The following is a 9,448-nucleotide window of genomic DNA, read 5'->3' as shown; positions in this document are numbered from 1 at the left end:
TTACTTTCTTGAAGGCTTTCTTCTCTGTGTTTCAGTTTAGATTGTTTCTATTGCCCTATCTTAAAATTGTTGCATATAACCTATATATTTTAAATAATTTCTGGATTATTTATAACACCTAACACAATGTAAATGCCATGTTATATGTTATTATTTAGGGAATAATACAAGAAAAAACATTTGTACATATTCAGTACAGATGCACCTATTGTAGGCCTAACTGTATTTTCAACTCATGATTGGTTGAATCTGCAGATGTGGAACCTATGGATATAAGGTGCTGACTGTATTTTTTATGCTATCATAAATGGGATACTTTTCTTAATTTTAGAGGGGTAGTAATTGTTGCCATAGAAATGCTACTGATCAGTTTTTGTTGGTTTGTATTCTGCAACTTTACTATATTTATTTATCAGTTTTCATGTTTTTGGTGGAGGCTTTTCTATATGTAAGATCATGTTATCAGCAAACAGAGACAATTTATTTTGTGTCTCCTATTTCAAAATTCCTTTTATTGATTTTTTTTTCTTGCCTAATTGCTCTGGCTAAGACTTCCAGTAGTATGTTGAATAGAAGTGGTGAGAGTGGGCATTTGTATTGTCCCTGATCTTAAAGGAAAAGCTTTCAACTTCTCACCATTGAGTATGATGTTAGCTGTGGGCTTGTCATGTATGACCTTTACTGTGTTGAGTAACATTCCTTCTATACCTATTTTTTAGGGTTTTTTTTTTTTCAGTCATGAAAGGATGTTGAGTTTTGTCATATGCTTTTTCTTCATTTATTAAGATGATCATACATATGGTTTTTGTCTTTTGTTCTGTTAATATAGTAAATCACATTTATTAATTTGCATATGTTGAACCATCCTTGCGTTCTTGGGATAAATCCTTCTTGGCCTTTGTGAACAATCCTATAAATGCTGTTGAATTTGGGTTGCTAGTATTTTATTGAGGATTTTAGCATCCATATTAATCAGGGATATTGGTCTGTAATTTTATTTTCTTGTAGTGTCCTTGTTTGGCTTTGGTACCAGGGTAATTTCTGTCCTCATAAAATGAGTGCAAGTTTCCCCGTCTTTGATTGTTTGGAAGAGTTTGAGAAGAATTGGTACTAGTTATTTAAGTGTTTGGTAGAATTCAGCTGTGAAGCTTTCTGGTCCTGAGTATTTCTTTGATGGAAGACATTTTATTACTGATTCAATTTTCTTTCTTACTTAGTATTGGTCTGCTTGGATTTTCGATTTCTTTATAACTTGGTTTTGGTCTATTGTATTTCTAGGAATTTATCCATTTCTTCTAGGCTATCCAATTTGTTGGCATATAATTTTTATCATTTTTTAACTCTCGTACTTTTGTGGTATCAGTTGTACCATGTTTCCTCTTACATTTCTGACTTTATTTATTTGAATCTTTTCTCTTTTTTTCTTATTCAGTTTAATTAATGGCTTATCAATTTTGTTTATCTTTTCTATTGTTTTTATAGTCTCTTTTTTACATTCACTTCTCCTTCAATCTTTGTTATTTCCTTCTTTCTGCTAAATTTGAGCTTAGTTTATTATTCTTTATCTAGTTCCTTGAGGTATAACATTATTATTGATATCTTTGTCTTTTTTGATGAAGGTTTTTATTGCAATAAAATTATCTCTTTGAACTTCTTGTGCTGCATCCCATAAGTTTTGGTATGCCTGGTTTTCATTTTTGTTTGTCTGTCTCAAGGTATTTTAAAATTTCCCTTTTAATCTCTTTCTTAACACATTGGTTGTTAAGAAGTATATTGCTTAATTTCCATTTATTTGCACATTTTCAGAAGTTTCTTCTGTTGTTGATTTCCAGTTTTATACCACCATGATTGGGAAAAAATACTTGATATAATTTTAATCTCTTTAATTTTGTTAAGACTTGTTTTTTGGCCTAACATAGAATGTTCCATGTACACTTCAGAAGAATTGTAATCTGTTGTTATTAGATGAAATATTCTGTATATGTCATGAAGTTCATTTGCTCTATAGTTCAAGTCCAATATTTTCTTACTTATTTTCTGCCAAAAAATCTGTCCATGTCAAAAGTGGGTTACTAAACTCCCCTATTATTATTGTATTACATTCTTTCTCCCCTTCAGATCCTTCAATATTTGCTTTATATGTTTAGGTGCTTTGATATTGAATGCATATGTATTTATAATTGTTACATCCTCTTGAATTGACTTTTTATTATACAATGACCTTCATTGTCTCTTTGTATAGTTTTTTATTTACAGTCTATATTGTCTGATATAAGTATACCTACCTTTGCTCTCTTTTGATTTCCATTTGCACAGAATGTGTTTTTCCATCCTTTCACTTACAATCTGTGTGTTTACTTAAGGGTGAAATAAGCCTTGTGTAGGCAGCAGATAGTTAGGTTTTTTAAAAAAATCCTTTCTGCTCCTCTCTGTCTTTTGATTGCAGAATTTAATCCATTTACATCCAAAGTTATTACTGATAACTAGAGACTTACTACTGCTATTTTATCAGTTGTTTTGTAGATTCTTTGTTTTTTTTTTTTCTTTCTTGGAATCTTTCTTTATGGTCTGAAGGTTTTCTGTGGAAGTATAATTTGAATTTTTTAAAAACAGTCTTACTCATCGTTGTAATTCCAGCACCTTGCACAATCCTCGTATACTTCAGGTACTCATTGTTGAATTCAAAGGAAATAGTTTCAAATTATGTTTAAAACTATAGTTACCTTTTGTTTCCCTTTCCCTCAACCAATATTGATTCTTCTTACATAGTTATATTTATAATTATCCTTTCTTGTGAGTCTCACTACCTCAATTTTAGTTCAGACCTTTTTAGCCTCAAATCTTTATCAATGCTAAGCTTCCGATATACCTCCAGCTTTCCAGGGGCTCTTCACTACTCCTTTCATGAAGACTGTCTCCTCAAGGTAATGTCAAGCCACTATGATCACTTTCATGCTAGTACGTATAGGTTAAAACCACATCCCATTGGCATTAAAGTCTCTGCAATCTGATACCCTTCAACGTATGCAGCCTGATCTATTTCCTAACTTGCCCAGACTACAGGAAAAAATTATGTTTCAGTGGAAAACTAGAGTATATCTCTCAAGGGGTAATCTGATTCTGAGTCTCTGGGAGTTCTGCAGCTTTCAATACCTTGAAGCTATTTTCAGACTCTGTAAATGGTAAATAACTGATAGCTATGCAAAACAATTCTTGTCTCCAGATGTCTAATTCAGATGTTATCTAGAAGTTAGTTCAAATTACAGACTTGAAAAGGTAATTTATGGGTCGGGCATGTTGGCTCATGCCTGTAATCCCAGCACTTTAGGAAGCTGAGGTGGGCAGATCCCTTGAGGCCAGCAGTTCAAGACAGCCTGGCCAACATTGAGAAACCCCCTCTCTACTAAAAATACAAAAGGTGGCACGTGTCTGTAATCCCAGCTACTCAGAAGGCTGAGGTGGGAGAATCGCTTGAACCTAGGAGGCAGAGGTTGCAGTGAGCCTAGATTGTGCCACTGCACTCTAGCCTGGGCGACAGAGCGAGACTCTTTCTAAAATAAAGGAAAGGTTATTTATGAAGCAATATAGTAAGGAACCGTTAAGCAGGGGTGAAAGATGTGGAAAAGTTCAAACAATAAAATATTCCTTAAAACCTAATAAAGAATTGGAAACATTTGGCTAATTCACATTTTCATAGTTAAAGCTCTTAGTCTTCATTAAAGAAGTATTGTAAAAATGCATGGGAAATTTGACAATTCTGTTTTTAACATAGTTAAGCATGAAGCTGGATTTATCGTGGAGCCAAATTTCACATATATGCTTGCATTGCTTCATGCTATGTTTATTGCGGTACACGGATAGTGTGCGGTACACGGATATTGTGCGGTACACGGATAGTGTGTGGTACATGGATGGTGTGCGGTACACGGATAGTGTGCGGTACACGGATAGTGTGTGGTACACGGATGGTGTGCGGTACACGGATAGTGCACGGTACACGGATAGTGCGCGGTACATGGATATTGTGTGGTACATGGATAGTGTGCGGTACATGATGGTGTGCGGTACATGGATAGTGTGCGGTACATGGTCATGTGCCTAAAGTGAATTTCTTGATTGCACAGGATGTACGATGGTGTTGGTGAACTTGGAGATGTCGAATTGAGTATCAGGAATAAAATATTCATTATGCTGGTTTTTTGGGGTCCTAGGTAACACTGTAGGCTCCAGGTTAAATTGAGTATGACCACTTAGGGTTGGTTTCCTGTTTATTTGGTTTTGCTCCTAGTTTTCATTCCTTGGCTGTTTATTTTCCTCTGGTTTTGCTTGTGTATCCACATATGTAAAATCATGCTTTTATGATTTTAGTTTGATTTTTATTTGGTTCTGTGAATAGTTATTTTGTTTCCTATGCACTTCTAGCAGGTCATTATCCGTTCCACTTATCTGGAATTCCTGAACTACTTTTGCTGGGCCTGCAGGAATTAATGGAGCACACTAGCCTTTTATCCTTAAACCAAACTTGGATTTTAGCCTCCCTGGTATTTTAAGTGTGTTGAGTATACTCTCACAAACAGACTTTGAGTAATATTTCTTTCTCTCTGCCTAACGTCTCCAATATTTGTAAAGTATTCCTGAATATTCTTAATTCATGTGTTCGTTTGCATACGTTTAAGCAGGGCCACCAGGGTCGCTCAGGGAGAGAGAACCCAGACACCTGGCATGCAGGCACAAGGGTAAGAATTTCTTACCAGTCACTCTTGGGACTCTTTCTCTCTATGCAAACTGGTTAATCTCCTCTGCGAAGTGGTAAGTTAATTGGTTGAATAAGAAGAAGAACTTAAATATTTTGTCAGAAAAGTGAAAAACGTAATATGCCTTTTATTTAGTTCATGTGACTTGAGTAATCTTTGGGAAATAAAGACAGTTTTAAAGATTGTTAGTAAAACAATTGTCTTCAAAATGTAAACATGGTCTAAATTATGTTCAACTATTAGGTTTTATAAATGCTTTAAGGCCATAAGCTGCTTCTTTGGCTTTTGAAAATTGTTTCACTTGCCTGCTTTCCAGCTAGGTAAGGCCTGGGGACATGGGGAGTTGGCCATGCCCCTAGCTGTGCTGGAAATAGTCAAACCTTACCAGAATATAACTTACCAGGTTTTACATTAAAGTTAAAATTGCTAAGAGTCGCCATTGTAGCATACAATTAAGACTACTAGAAACAGTTTTACACGCAAGGTGTGTAAGAACAGTAGAATATGGAGTTTTTCTTGTAAAAGGATATAAAAGGTTTTTGCTGTCTTTCCTAATGCCTGAAAACATCCAGAAAAGAGGTAAGCAGGATTGACATGTTTACATACGTGGGATTGCGAAAATGACGTTTAATCTTCTTTAGGTTATATTTTTGTGAATAATACTAATATAGATCCCAAAACTGTATAAAGCTACTAACGCAAATAAAACAAAAATTAATTAAATATAATTAATTAATATTAATTTCATGTTAAACCAGCTAATACTGAAATTGTTTGAAATAGTTTGTAATCAATGTTTGATCCCATATTCCTGAGAAAACAAAGCTTCAGGTCGGCCATTTAAACATTTATAACGGGATTTCATTCAATTGTTATTTTCAAGGCATGTTTTCTGGTTGTATAAAAGCTTTCCCATGCAAGAGAGCTGATGTTATAACAGTAGATTATTATGCCACAATGTATTTTCACTACGTAAAGAAACCTTTTTTTTTTTTTTTGAGACACAGTCTCGCTCTGTTGCCCAGGCTGGAGTGTAGTGGTACAATCTCAGCCCACTGCAACCTCTGCCTCCTGGGTTCAAGCAATTCTCCTGCTGCAGCCTTCCAAGTAGCTGGGATTACAGGTGCCCGCCACGATGCCCAGCTATTTTTTTCTTTTTTTGTATTTTTAGTAGAGAGGGGGTTTCGCCATGTTGGCCAGCCTGGTCTCGAACTCCTGACCTCAGGTGATCCACTTGCCTTGGCCTCCCGAAGTGCTAGGATTACAGGCATGAGCCACTGCACCTGGCCAGAAAACTTTTTATGATTGAATCTTCTGGAAACATCAGAGAAAGACTGTCATTGCCATCCACGCTACAACAAAACTTTGAAACCTTGAACTTTGAGTTCATAATCTCACAACTGAGAAGGGTCCTTACATGCTCTTGGAGGTGTGCACTCACTGGAACCCTCAGGGTAAAACTAACCAGGGAACTTTTTCCCAAGAAGAGAATGGCATTCTTGATGTAGAGTCCACTGTTTTGGACTGAGTTCATGCACTAGGCCCCAACAAACCAAACCAAACCAAAATGAAGTCGCTTGTGCTAAGATTTTAAGGAGACACATAGATTCTTAGAGCAGACCAGGTTTTGTTTTTCCTCCTATAGATCTCTATAACAAACATTTCTGTTAGCATAGGTATCCATCCCCTGAAGTTCCCATTAAATCTTTTAACCCAATTCATTTCCTCTTGCCTAGAGACCATCACACTTATGATCGTGCAACAAAGGTTCCAGATGAAGACACCACCACTGGCCGCCAGGAAGCTACCCTGCCTCCACTAGTTGGAGCAGGGCGAGAGTTCCATGATCCCCAGTAGGTGGGGACTACACCTGGAGCCAGCATGAAGCAGTTACAGAAAAAAGACCATTGGTCCTTCTGCCTCCCATAAAGATTTATGGGGATCACATCTCTCAGAGGGGAGATGAGACAGTAAAATAGGGTGTGGAGGCAGGGAACATAAGGCCGATTCATACTTCAGCTATGACAGGAAATATCCTCTCCACAGAGCATACTCCGAGTAAATGACTTTGTAACTTTACTTCATCCTCTTCATTTACATAGGGCGTACCCCAAGTAGAGGGTATTTAAACTCACAAAAACTCTGTAACAGGGCCTTCGAGCCCCTGTGCTTGGGCCGGCTCCCACATTGTGGAGTGTGCTTTCATTTTCAATAAATTCCTTCGTCCCTTCCTTGCTTTGTGTGTTTTGTCTGATTCTTCAAGACGCCAAGAACCTGGATACCCACTACCGTTAACAATTTTAAAGCCGAACCCTCCAGCAGGGACTGTAAAAGATTGGATGCTGTATGCATGATACAAACCCTTCACTCTTCAGGAAGAAGCTGGTAGTTGAGGATTCATTCCTGATTGTAAGGAGCTGTGCTGAAGATGGGATTTGTGGATGAGTACATCTCCACTCTTCCTGCCTGTTTCAACGTGGATATTTTCTCAGTTGTTTGGTGTTCAGGAGTCTTTCAACTAGTTTCTGGCTTTCTCTTGGAGGGAACTGATCCATGTATAGGTGTTTATTTGGTGCATCTGTGGGAGGAGGGCTAGCCAGGAGCAACTATTTCTTCATGTTGCTGATGCCACTTTTCAGAATTTTGTTTTGAGCAAATGGCTTGAAGTAGGAGAATACAGTAAATGATTTTTAAGGTCTTAATCTCCTTAAGTTAAGGAGACTGTTTTAGCAAATATGTTTTGGAACAGATATCTGTTTAGAATCGCCAGCACCTAGAGACAGAGACACTAACCAGAAGATGTTCCTGAAATACAGGTGGCAAAGATTTAATCCAGGCAGGTGGTTTTCAAAAATAACAATAAGGGATAAGTCCAAGAATTGGCATAGTTTATACATAACCATAATGTTTATATTTATTTTTCTCCAAATAAGGCATTTCACCGCATAATATGTAGCTATGCTTTTTGAGTAAAAGGAAATACATATTAAACATTTCTAAAGCATCTGGAAAAATATCCCTTTCCCCCATCTGTTCTAGACAGTTAAACTTACTTTGCACCAGTTGAATTTTCCACAATAGTTTCTTTGGATATTAAAATGACTGAATTCTCCAAGCAGAAAATGAAAATCCTGAAATAGAGACAGAATAACAAAGTATTACTTCTGTTCAATCAAACATAAAATTTAAGTGCACAATTAAACTACTTCTGTTTATGTGCTTTAACATTTAAATCTTCTTACCCCATGCAATAATTGAAACTACCTGATGGAAAATAACCAATTTGAGACTGAATAAAATGAATCTAGTGGTCTCAGGGACGAGCACAGTTAGTCAACTAGTGTTAGTAAAATCCATTTTTATGTCTAATTTTGATTGCAAGTCATTAGGTCAGCACTGAGTTTAAGAATGTGGCCCAAGAGAAAAGCTGAAACATCATGTCCTCACTCTTTCCAACTTCAGCCCCATCTGGTTGAAAATTTCTGCAGTGGTTCCCAGAACAGCTTTTAGATAACACTGAGGCATTTGAAAGGAGCTTTCTAAGGACCAAATCATCTTCAAAAATTTCAAAAGAAAAACCAAATGCTCTTCTAAGCTTTTGCTACTCAAGATGCTTATTGTGGGCCAATAGTATTGACATATCCTGAGACTTGTTAGACTTGCAGAATCTCGGGCCCCACCCAGGCTTACTGAATCAGAATGGTCTTTTTAACAAGATCCCCAGGTGATTTATATTAAAATTTGGCCCTATTAAGGCTTGTTTTAAGCTCTTTGAACAGGTTTTGGTAGGGAGTGAGAGAGTTCCATGTTTTAAGAGGTAAGTGCTGATTCTTTGGGAGGAGATTTTCATTGCAGCTGTGCAATTGAACAGCTCACTGGGAAAATGCAGAAGAGGAAAGAGCCTCTTTGAGATCACAGCCTCTGGTGGCAACCAGGCTCAGAGGACTAACCCATTCTGTGGTACAGTGGAGTTTCTTAATGCCTTTGGGTCACTTACCAAGTTTAAATGAAACCTGCCTATTTCTGCATCAGGCAGGAGGTATTAATGCTTTCCCCCCAGATTTGCAAACCCATGTGTCTGTCGTGATGCATTTATGGATTAACGGCCATCTTCAGGGGGCTAATCCTTCAGCACCTGATCAGACAAGAGAAAATAATTAGACCTACAAATAGCCTGACTTTTTAATTGCACAAAAAACATTTCCCTCCTCCCACAGGAGGACACAGATCATTCCGTAATCCAAGACATGGAGAGATGCTAACTGAGATGTGTGACAGGGTCCAAATTCAGTCTTTTTCCAATTTTTCAAAGTGCAATTCTGGCCCAAAGCTCTGCACAAGCATAGAACCCTGCCAGTGACATCTTGTGCAGTATGAGGAAATCCTTTCCATTTTCGTCTCTGGCAGTCAGGACCCCTCTGTTTTGTTTTGAGACTGATTTTCTAGCTAAAACTTTGTACTTTTTGCTCCCAAAGATCTTCATGGGCAGAACAGACACAGCTGGATGGAGTGGATGAGGAGAGGGCCAGGTGGACAACTGGCTTCATGCTGAGGATGCAGCATAGGGATGGGCTTGTGGGGAAGGCTCGTTCCTTCATTTCTCTCCTTGGATCTCTTCTATCACAAGGGATATGTCAACCCTTCATGCTGTCATTATAATGGTAACTTTCGTGATCTAATTTAGTTAGCTCATC

The 9,448-nt window shown here is 37.4% G+C and overlaps 1 long non-coding RNA gene across 1 annotated transcript in view; it reads right to left on the bottom strand.

The window, feature by feature from the left end:
• Positions 1-7,705: 7,705 nt before the first annotated feature.
• The window catches only part of LOC117097703, a 194,921-nt gene continuing 193,178 nt past the window's right edge, over positions 7,706-9,448 (bottom strand). The window contains exons 2-3 of the long non-coding RNA XR_004443040.1: positions 8,752-8,889; positions 7,706-7,885 (exon numbers count right to left, since the gene is read on the bottom strand). This is a non-coding gene — a long non-coding RNA (uncharacterized LOC117097703). The remainder of the gene's footprint in view (positions 7,886-8,751; positions 8,890-9,448) is intronic.

The sequence above is a fragment of the Trachypithecus francoisi genome, unplaced genomic scaffold (assembly GCF_009764315.1).
Source record: "Trachypithecus francoisi isolate TF-2019V2 unplaced genomic scaffold, Tfra_2.0 Contig01461, whole genome shotgun sequence".
NCBI classification, from domain to species: Eukaryota; Metazoa; Chordata; class Mammalia; order Primates; family Cercopithecidae; genus Trachypithecus; species Trachypithecus francoisi.
Note: the sequence above shows the minus strand (reverse complement) of the source record. Positions and strands in the feature narration are given on the sequence as shown.